Raw genomic sequence first — 10,888 nt, 5'->3', positions numbered from 1 at the left:
TTCTTCGTGTATTGGGTTTTTAATGACATTTAACAGCATGAGTCTGGTGTCTATTAAAATCCTGGCAAATAAAAGCGCACCAATAAAAGCCAGGCTGGAGAGAGTCTCTGACAGATCTTCCTTTGCGTTTGTCCTCATCAAAGAGGTGAACATAGCAGTTCCCAGGACATGTTTGCTGTGTTGGCTGCATGTGCGGCACTAGGATGACCTCTTATAGCATGGACGTATGGACGAGGGCTTCTCAGTACACGACCTTGTTCACTTTCGGGAGGGGATGAACAACGTGTGAATCCGGTCTCTGTGACGTAGGTTTGTTCATGTTCTTGGGTTGGCGGAGCGCCACAGGGAACATGGAGTGAATCCCAGAATAACATAATGGAGTTTAATTGATCAAATCAAATTCGGAAAGGGGGGAGGGGGCATTTGAATCTTCTCAACCCTGCTACTGTCTGCGTCACACATTGAGCTCCCAGGTCATCGTCCATCATGATAGATACGGTCAACTACACTGAACCTGAAGCCGCTGTCATGACATCGAACCATTGAGACCTGAGGCCGATTCTACAAATGGTTTCTAAATCAGGAGTTCTCAAACTTTTTCATACTCAAAATTGTAATCTTATTCAAGATTTTTCTAAAATGTTCAAGAAAAAATAGCAGTCGTGCCGCGCTGCGAGCTTGCACTTCTGCTATTTTTGAATAGTCAACGCTGAAAACGCTCGATGAATTGAGTACGAAGGACCCCAATGGAAACAAGTGCTTTCTTGGGTTTAAAATCCTCATAACAGACCTTGTATTGAACTGTACTTCCATGTGCTTGCAATCAATGCTTACAATCAATCAATCTTGGTTTTAATGGGTTAAACAGCTGCTGCTAGCCTACTGAATTATTTGTCAATATTTTTTTCTCCCCTCATAACAACCACTATTATTGACATTACCACTCTATGAGAGCTGTGCTTTGCATTGAGAGCAATAATGCAATAAAGGCAACAGGTTATTTAAAAAGTTCAAGATATCAATCATGCCAGAACGCCAATGCTCTGATTCAGGTCCATTGAACGTGATATATCAGCATATTTAAACCAACGTCAACTTTTACATGTTCTGTACTGTTCTGGATCTGATGCATCATTAAATAGTAACTTTATGTTCAAAAAACGTCTGTTATCTTCTCCATATACTTGACTGACCATAAGCCTAAACATCTGGCTGTTTGATCTCTGAGAGATTTATTCTTCAAGGTCCTCAATAAGGATCCAAAAAGTTCCCTGTAATATCATGGGAGCTGCCTGATACAATCGCAGACTTCTACTGATTGCCACAATGAAGGGGTTTGAAGTGCTTTACACGCAGACAAATGAGCAGTTCGAGCTTAAGACAAATTAAAATGGCCCTGATTCCTATTCTCAGACTGAACACTGTGAATTGCTTTCACCTTTTCTTCCATTCTGAACTATTTTACAGAACTATTACGGCAAAAAGCACAAACAGATTGAAACGGATTGGAGAGTCTCTGATAAATCTTCCTTTGTTGCGTTTGTCCTCATCAAAGAGGTGAACTTAGCAGTTCCCAGGACATGGCTGTGTTGGCTGTATGTTCACCCTAGGATGACCTCCCAGCATGGACTGGACGTACGAACCCGTCTCCCCGGTCTCAGTGACGTGGTTTGTCCGTGTTCTCGCGTTGGCTGAGAGCCACAGGGAACATGGAGTGAATCCCAGTCTAACACAATGGAGTTAATTGATCAAATGAAGTCCAGTAGGAGAGGGGGGGGCACTGTTAGCTGAACTGGACCTGAAAACACTGCCATGACATTAAAAGGAATAGTTCACCCAAGAAATTACATTATTTATAAAGGAATGTTACACAAACAAAAATCCTCCTTGTATTGAGGACATCATGGGGTGAGTAAACGATAGAAATAAAGTCATTTCTTGGGCGAACTATTCCTTAACGGCTGCTGCTACTTGACAAGCAAAACATGTCCACCTAAAATTATGAGATATAAATGTATAATTATTTATATCGTATTCTATCCTCTGCTATTTCTTTTACAGCACCACTTTGGGCCCGAACAACTAGATCTCAAAAACTACTGACTGGATTGGCGATGGAATTTGCTGTGCACCTTCATGCTCCCCGGAGGTTGACCACTACTGATTTTGGTAATCCATTGGTCTTTCCTCAGTCTAGCGCCTAAGGGTGCTGAGTTCTCACCTCACCTCAACTCAACTCAACTCACCCTAACTCAACTCCACTCCACTTCATTGCCACATCACAGGTTTACTGCCTGAAATTCTTTGTCCTACAATCTCCATCAGTTGTGGTTTCAGTGCATGATATACACTGTATACATAGGCGTGTGAGTGCACTTTAAATAAGCAGCAGATACGATATCAACCGTGACAGAGATATACACAGAAAAGTAATCCTGTGGTGGCCCGTGTCGTCAGGATAGCCTGGCGTCAAGCAGGCTCAAGATATCTGCACAGCAGATATGCCATAATCTAATAGGCAGATTGCCTATTACCATTTGGCCTTTTCTCTAGACCTAGCAAATCCACATCTATAGCTTCTAGAGTTCAAGACATTGTCCTGATTCGGTTTCTCAGACTGAATAGTGTGAACTTCATCCGTTTTGAACACTACATAAAGTTAGAAATCATCAAATGGTCTTCTGTTTTGGAGTCTGGGACAGATTCCCACCACGCTGGGAGCTGAAAGGGTGTTTAAAAAGCCACGAGTGACAACAGACAGCAAGAGAAACCAAAGTCTTGCTGAATCTTGGTGTCTGCTGTCAAAACACTTTTGTCTGAATGGCATGTGTGTGCATGGTGCCAAGCGTAGCCTTCAGACTGCACAAGTCATGCACTCTCCCTGCTGCACTCATACGGTACACATGTATGTGTACATCATATGCTCATTCGTGCTTATACACTCACTCGCAAACACACACACACACACACACACACACACACACACACACACACACACACACACACACACACACACACACACACACACACACAGTTAAAGCACACAGTTAAAGCACACACAAAACATATTGCACTCTAACATGCACACCTTGCTGCAGTGGTAGTTGGTTGTGTGCATCTGTGTGTGTGTGTGTGTGTGTGTGTGTGTGTGTGTGTGTGTGTGTGTGTGTGTGTGTGTGTGTGTGTGTGTGTGTGTGTGTGTGTGTGTGTGTGTGTGTGTGCGTGCGTGCGTGCGTGCGTGCGTGCGTGCGTGCGTGCATGCATGCGTGTGTGCGTTCACAAACATTTTTGTTATGGCCAAATAGGGGGTAGAATGTTCAGCACACAGGCACAAATCTCCCCTGCAGTACATTCCTAATAAATGTGTACAACTTAAGAAGAGCCAGTCATCGTGGGGTACAATTGATTTTCCACTTCTGCAGACGTGGAGGTTTCGTCTTTAGGGTAACAGTAACAGACTGGTGAAAGACACCAAGTGGGCACAGACTCACAGATCTTTCTTGACTAAGACAGGGGTTCCCAAAATGTTCCATGGCAAGGACCCCAAATAGCCATAGCCTCTGACTTCGGCCTTCCTATTACGAAATGATTTGGGGAAAAAAACACATTTAAAAAACGTTTGAAAATCTTTGACAATTGGCGGCCCTGGTGGCCCCCACTCTGAAAACCTGTGGACTAGGGGGATACTGGCAGTAAGGAATGCCGTTAAGGAATGAGGTCGCTCTTGAACGCTGATCTGTCTTCAGCTACGAGCCATTGAGCTGCACTGTCAAAGATATTGATTGTTGGAAACTTGCACCGATTCCAGGACTGTTATTGGGTCTTGGCCTGGCACACCAACAGCAGAATTACGGTACCTGCAGGGGGTCGGTTGGCCAGCTGCCTCCGACACGGGCCAAGATGCCTCTGACGTGGCCAAGATACCATTCATCCCTTCATCCCATCTTCCTCCATCCAAGCATGTCTGCCACATGCTGAGCTCTGAGGAGATAAGGAGAGAGGGGGAGAAAAGGCAGAATGTAGGTCCAGGATGGATGTGAAGAGAGAGAGAGTGAGACAGAGACAGAGAGAGAAGTGGGGTGAGGGGGGGGGGTTGTGAAGCAAAGCAAAATAATAGCGATTGTTACTTTGCCAAGCCTGTTGACTGATCCACGAGAGAGACAGACAGGGTGGAGGTGATAGTGGGGAGACAAAGAGACGAGACGAGAGAGAAGTAGAGAGACAGAGAGAAACATTGAGAGGAAGATAGAAAATAATGATAATAATAATAACCTTTATTTGTATAGGATTTTCAAAACCAAACTGATGACAAAAAGCAGACCTCTCTATTGATGGCTGAAATCCCTGAGGAGTGGCAAGAGCTGTGGTGAGGATGGAGTGACTCCAGAGGTGCTGAAGTATGTTCCAATTGACAATATGGTACTGGACTTCATCAACCAGGCCTATGATGCCGAAGAACTACCAGACCAATGGAACCTTCTCCACATAATTTCCAATCCCTGAGTCTGGTGATCTAACTGGCACAGACAGCCATAGATGGATCAGCCTAAGCTCGGTTACTGCCAAAACCTTTAACAGGATGATCCTTAACCGCCTTCAGCCTGTGCAGGACCCCCTGCTGAGACCTGAGCAGAATGGTGTTCGAGAGAAGCGGACGACCACCAGGCATGTCTTTGCTCTGAGAAGGATCATCGCAGGAGTGGGGAACAGATACCTCCCAGCAATCATGACCTTTATTGATTTCAAGAAGGCCTTTGAAGCCCTACAATCCACCAAGGCAAATGTATCCATGTTCAGAAGGCTTACGGCATTCCTAAGAAGCTAGTGCAAGTTATAGCCAGTCGTATGAGCGCATTCGAGGAGCTTGGTTTCACCCTAACACTCAGGAGGAGCAGTTGTATATGCAGTCACATTTACTGACATCAACTATGCTGCTCATCTCAAACAATACTGGGCAAGCTTGCAAGCTCCTGAAGCTCAAAATGGTATACCCAAGAGTGGGACTTCAGCTGAACTAAAACAAAACCAGGTCCTGGTCTTCAACGCCGATGACACAGCCATGTATACCAGAAGTGGAGAGACCCTCAAAGACCCACAGAGGGACTTGTGGAAGTGGCTCAGCAGGAAGAGCAAATGCAAACCTTTTGTCTTCACTGTTGAATCCATCCTGCTGTATGAGGCAGAAAGCTGGTAAAACCATCGCTGTCCATGAAAAATCACTTGACGAGTGTTACCGCAGGATACTCTGTGTGGCCCAGAATATATACACAACCTCCACCCCAGGACTCACCTAATCCCAGCTCACTTTGCTAGTCTGGGATGGCTCAGGGTGAACGACAGAGATGGTCTTAAGTTACTCAGAGTAACAGTGCCCATATACCGTACCTACCAAACTACTTCTCCAGAGTGAGAGACGCCCATGGGCATAACACCAGAGGGAGCTCTTCTGAACTTGTTCCCCCTAAATTCCACAAAACTTCTCGATTCCCAGACCAAATTGATATCTTTTTTTTTATTTATTTATTTTTATCATTTTTGTCCCACGATTTTGTAACCCACATTTTTTCACCCAGTGCCAATTGCCTATGTAATCCTGGGCACTACCTACCCTCTGCCAGCCTCGGGAGAGCCCAAGCTGAAGCTCATGCCTCCTTCAATGCATGAGGAGCAAGCAGGCCGCTTCTTATCACCCGACAGGGGGGAGTTTCCCTGGTTGGACATAGCGCGTGGAAGGAACACGTTATTCCAACCAGTTCCCTTCTCCTCCATCAGGCGCCCCGGCTGACCAGGGGGAGGCAGTATAGTGACCAGGATTACTACATGTTTTTGTGAGGGTATTAACTACCCTAGGAGACACGGGGAGAACATGCAAACTCCACACAGAGTAGGCCCTTTCACCAACCCCACCTAGGGTATGGGCGCCGATGACGTGGAGGAGAGAACACGCCCCCAGCGCCCACAGCGTCCCTGGCGGGAATCGAACCCAGGACCTTCTAGCTGTGAGGCGACAGCGCTACCGACTGCGCCACCGTGCCCCCACCAAATTGATATCTGACCTAAAATATAAGTGGATGTTCACAGATCACAGATTAAACAAGAAATGACATAAAGTCATAATATCCCCGCTTGCGGCAGGCTTTTTTTTTTTCATTGACCTGGTTGCTTATTTCTCTCTCAAAAATCTGGCAACCGTATCATTATTTGGACCAACGAAGAAGAAAATGCGGAAGCGATCCTCTTTTGCAAGGCCCGTGTAAAGGACATTATGTTGCGAAAATATGAAGTCATTACAGCACCATAACATGGTTAATACATTTTATTTTGGGATGTACAATACATGAAAATTACGGGATTAATAACGCAACTTGCGTCGATAACTAATGGAGACCGCGTTTGGCTAAAAACAGTTAGTTAGTAACATCATACAAGCTAACTATTAGCCAAATTCGGCTAGCGCTCAGAATCCACTGAGAGAGGCGTGTCTAGTCCCATAGCTTGGGAGGACGAGGCCGCCCGTTCAGAGTATAGAAAGTATCCCCATTGGCTTAAGCGACAGCCAATCACGCAAAAAATCTGTCGAATACATGTCGGAAATCTGTCGACTAGTAGGTCAGTCTGTAAATAGACCCGCAGCTCTGCAAGCGGGTAAAAATACCTTTGGTCAACTAACCAAAGTAATGTATAGTGTGGAAGCGAGGAAGAAGAGAGTGCAGGCACAGGTGGAGGAAAGTGTCAGGGAGTGATTTGTGACAGAAGGTTACCAGCAAGAGTCAGAGGGAAGATGTATGAGACGGTAGTGAGACCAGCCATGCAGTACGGCTTGTAAACAGCGGCACTTACGAAAAGACAGGAGGTGGAGCTGGAGGTGGCAGAATTGAGGATGCTACGATTGTCATTGGGAGTGACGAAAAGGTCTGACAAAATCACACATGACTACATTAGAGGAACAGGCCAGATTAGGAAATGTAGGAATAAAGCAAGAGGAGGCAAGGTTGAGATGGTTTGGACATGTGTGGAGGAGATGAGGGGCACATTGGGAGAAGGATGCTGAAGATGGAGCTGCCAGGCAAGAGGAGAAGAGGAAGGTCAAAGTGGAGGTTTATGGTTGCGGTGAGAGAGGACATGCAAGGTGGCTGGAGTGACCGAGGAAGATGCAGAGAGCAGAACGAGATGGAAACAGATGATCTGCTGTGTTGAACCCTAATGGGAATTAGCCAAAAGAAGAATAGTTTAACTTTAAAACGAGAATGTTTGTACCCCGTCAGGCCTTTACTTTGAATTAGATTCAGACTAGCAGCCCTGACTCCACAATGAAACAGCTCTGTTTCATCATGATTCATGATTATTCATATGGACCTGCTGATGTAATCACGTATGTTTGACAGTAAGTCATTAAGATTGGGCTTTATTAAAAATATGAAAAATATTTATCTATTGTTAATTATATCTCCATTATGACCAAGTATGTATTATGCTCTAAACGTGTGAAAAACATTTTTCATTTCAGCTCGTCTTTAATAGATAAAACAGCCTAAATAGAATGCTTCCCTCTACAACAATGCAAACAAAATTAACAAAGAAAGCAAACAAACAAAATAAATCACAATGCAACTCAAGTATAAATTTACATAAATATCCACTGATTATAAAAAAGGTCTTACGATAAATATGAGACTAAGGATGAGAGTAAACGATGAGAGAGAGAAAAAGAAAGAGAGAACGGCCATAAGAGAGAGTGAGAAAGGAAGTGAAGTACTGTAATGCATATTGGCCTCCTTCACTACAATACCATAAACCGTCTCAGATCAACCACAGCCTCCCTAAAACACTCATATTCATATTATCAATAATGTGTGTGCATGCATGCAAACACAGGTGTGTGTGTGTGTGTGTGTGTGTGTGTGTGTGTGTGTGTGTGTGTGTGTGTGTGTGTGTGTGTGTGTGTGTGTGTGTGAGAGAGAGAGAGAGAGAGAGAGAAAGAGAGAGAGAGAGAGAAACAGAGAGATGGAGAAAGAAAGAGCGAGAGAGAGAGAGAGAGAGAGAGAGAGAGAGAGAGAGAGAGAGTTAAAAGGTTACTCAAGGTAGCTGTTGGATAAACATACGCTGTTATAGGAGCTGCCTTGGGGATGTTTTCTTTATCAATTGTTGTAATATGCACAAGGCTTGACCCACATCCCAGCATCTGTACATAATCTTATAACCATGCTTAATCATATAGATATGTGTTTGCGTATGTGCTTTTCTCCCTATTAGGAAAAACTGTATGCTGGGCATACAGTTTGTACCGCATCTGTCTGGTCCTGTTCATATCTTGGTGCTTACTCCTATATCAGCGATATGACTCGCGTAATGTGTCTTGTGCAAATGTACACAGCATATTCTCTGTGTGTTTAATAAACTTTAAAACAGTGGTTCTCAAACATTTTCATATCAAGGATCCCCAATTTGATATCAAGTGAGCTTGTAGACATGAGGATTTATTATCGAGGGAAAAAAAGGAGCAGACCGAGTATAGAGCCCTGGGGTTGAAGTCGTTAAGTAAGAATCACAACTGAAGATTATAAATCACATCAATATAGAGATGGAAAACTACTATCCTATGTTATTAAAAATATGGCATCCTGCTGTGTCAGCATAATGTCAGTTAGTCTGAGGTTTTCTTCTAAACTACGTTTCTTTTTTATTGCTGGGACAAGATAGGGTTGCCACATTTAAGAAACAGTTTTATTGTTTTTAAATTATCTTTCCCTTTTTGCCCTTTTTCTCCAAATTTAGTCTCTAGTCAATTCCCAATCCCACAACTGTAATCCCTTGTCACTGCTGACTGCTGGTTGGTTGGTTCGTTAGGGAGGGTGTAGGTAAGCACTTTCAGTTGTGTTCTTTTTTTTCTCACTGCCACTGTCGCAAAAATGCTTGCTCAGGGTGGGACAATGTCGTGATTTGGCACTATACAATTTTATTGAATTGGATGATGCTCGTAATGCACCCGTAGCCTGGAAACCAGACAAATCTGCAAGAGCAAAAAAAAAAGAAAATATCTACGCAGCGATATTAGACTGGCCATGCCAGGCCAATGCCACCAGTCCTCTTCTTTTCACCTGACAGTGAGGAGTTTCACTGGGAGGAAGTAACGCATGCAGAGGAATTCTGCATATATAGCAGGAGTCACTAGTGCAGCGACAGCGATCACATCCCCCCCCCTCCCCACTTCCGTCCCGCGAACACGGACATTTGTGTGTGTTGGAATGCCCAGCCAAGTCGGATGCACCACCAAACAGTCTCAGACACAAATGGACAGTGAATGTATGTATGTATGTATGTATGTATGTATGTATGTATGTATGTATGTATGTATGTATGTATGTATGTATGTATGTATGCATGCATGCATGCATGCATGCATGCATGCATGCATGCATGCATGCATGCATGCATGCATGCATGTATGTATGTATGTATGTATGTATGTATGTATGTATGTATGTATGTATGCATGTATGTATGCGGGTATGTATGTATGTATGTATGTATGTATGTATGTATGTATGCATGTATGTTGTACACATACATACAAGCCAGCCTGGGTCTCAAGGTAGCCTGGGGCATGGCAGATATCAAACAATCCAGGACTAGCCTAGACAGAGGGCAGTTTAAAACCTAATTTGGGCCCTAAATCATTACCCCTGTATATTACAGGCCCTACCCTCTCAGAGGTGTGTGTGTGTGTGTGTGTGTGTGTGTGTGTGTGTGTGTGTGTGTGTGTGTGTGTGTGTGTGTGTGTGTGCGCGTGCGTGCGTGCGTGTGTGCGTGCGTGCGTGCGTGTGCGCGCGTGATTGTGTGTACTGTATCATAGACTCAACACTATCAGAGATTTGTGTCTGTGAGTCTGTGTATGCGTGCATGCGTGCGTGTGTGTCTGTGCGCGCAAATGCCAAGCTCCCAACTCTCAGAGCTTTGCGGGTTCGTGCATCTGTGCGTGAGTGAGTGAGTGAGTGAGTCTGTGTGTGTGTGTGCGTGTGCGTGTGCGTGTGCGTGTGCGTGTGCGTGTGCGTGTGCGCGTGCGTGCGTGTGTGTGTGTGTGTGTGTGTGTGTGTGCGTGCGTGCGTGTCTGTGCTGCCAGCCAGGCAGCCACGCGCTGCTCCCTGCATCTGGCCAAGCACAACACTGGCACAGTGCCATGATGGCTGCAGGGAGCGCCTGGCAGCAGCCTCCAGCCAGAGACTATCTGGCTGAGGGTGCTGGAATCAAGTATATATTGAAAAAGGTCACACCAACTATACCCCACGCTGCTGGTCGGCTGCTCCCTGCTCTGTCACCATTCCCATGGTCCTGCCCCAGCATTGGTCTGACTGACTGACATTTTGCTGCCATTTTGCCAGCAATATTGCATCTCCAGCCACATAAAAAGTATTACACAGTCACATGTAGCCTGCCTCATGTACTGTAACTGGAGACAGCTAATGGTGTGGACACTGGACAGGCACAGAAAAGTCCTTGTTAACCACAAGAACTCTAGCGTATCCATTCTGGGGCCAATATACAGCGAAAATAGCCGATCTACAAGATCACAATGCATCGCAATGCGAGGTTGTTGTACCTTGTAGACCGGCTATACTTGGCGAAGACTTTTGGCGTTAAGGAAAAAAAGGAGGTAGCCATGGATCGAGTTCTAGGGTGACCCCGGTCATCAAAGTATTTTTAAGTACTTTCAACGCGGTTAAACCCCAGCATCCGTATTGTGGGGAAAACTACAAGCTCACAATTTGTCGCACTGGGCTATTTTCAGCTAAGCTAAGATATTTAAGGTAGAGCGAAAACAGAAAAGTCACCAGTAGCCCTGAGGGACTGCGGTCAACTAGGGTTTCGCATTAAGGGGGCCTACAGTACT

The sequence above is a fragment of the Gymnoscopelus microlampas genome (genome assembly GCF_963454915.1).
Source record: "Gymnoscopelus microlampas genome assembly, chromosome: 18".
NCBI lineage: Eukaryota > Metazoa > Chordata > Actinopteri > Myctophiformes > Myctophidae > Gymnoscopelus > Gymnoscopelus microlampas.
Note: the sequence above shows the minus strand (reverse complement) of the source record.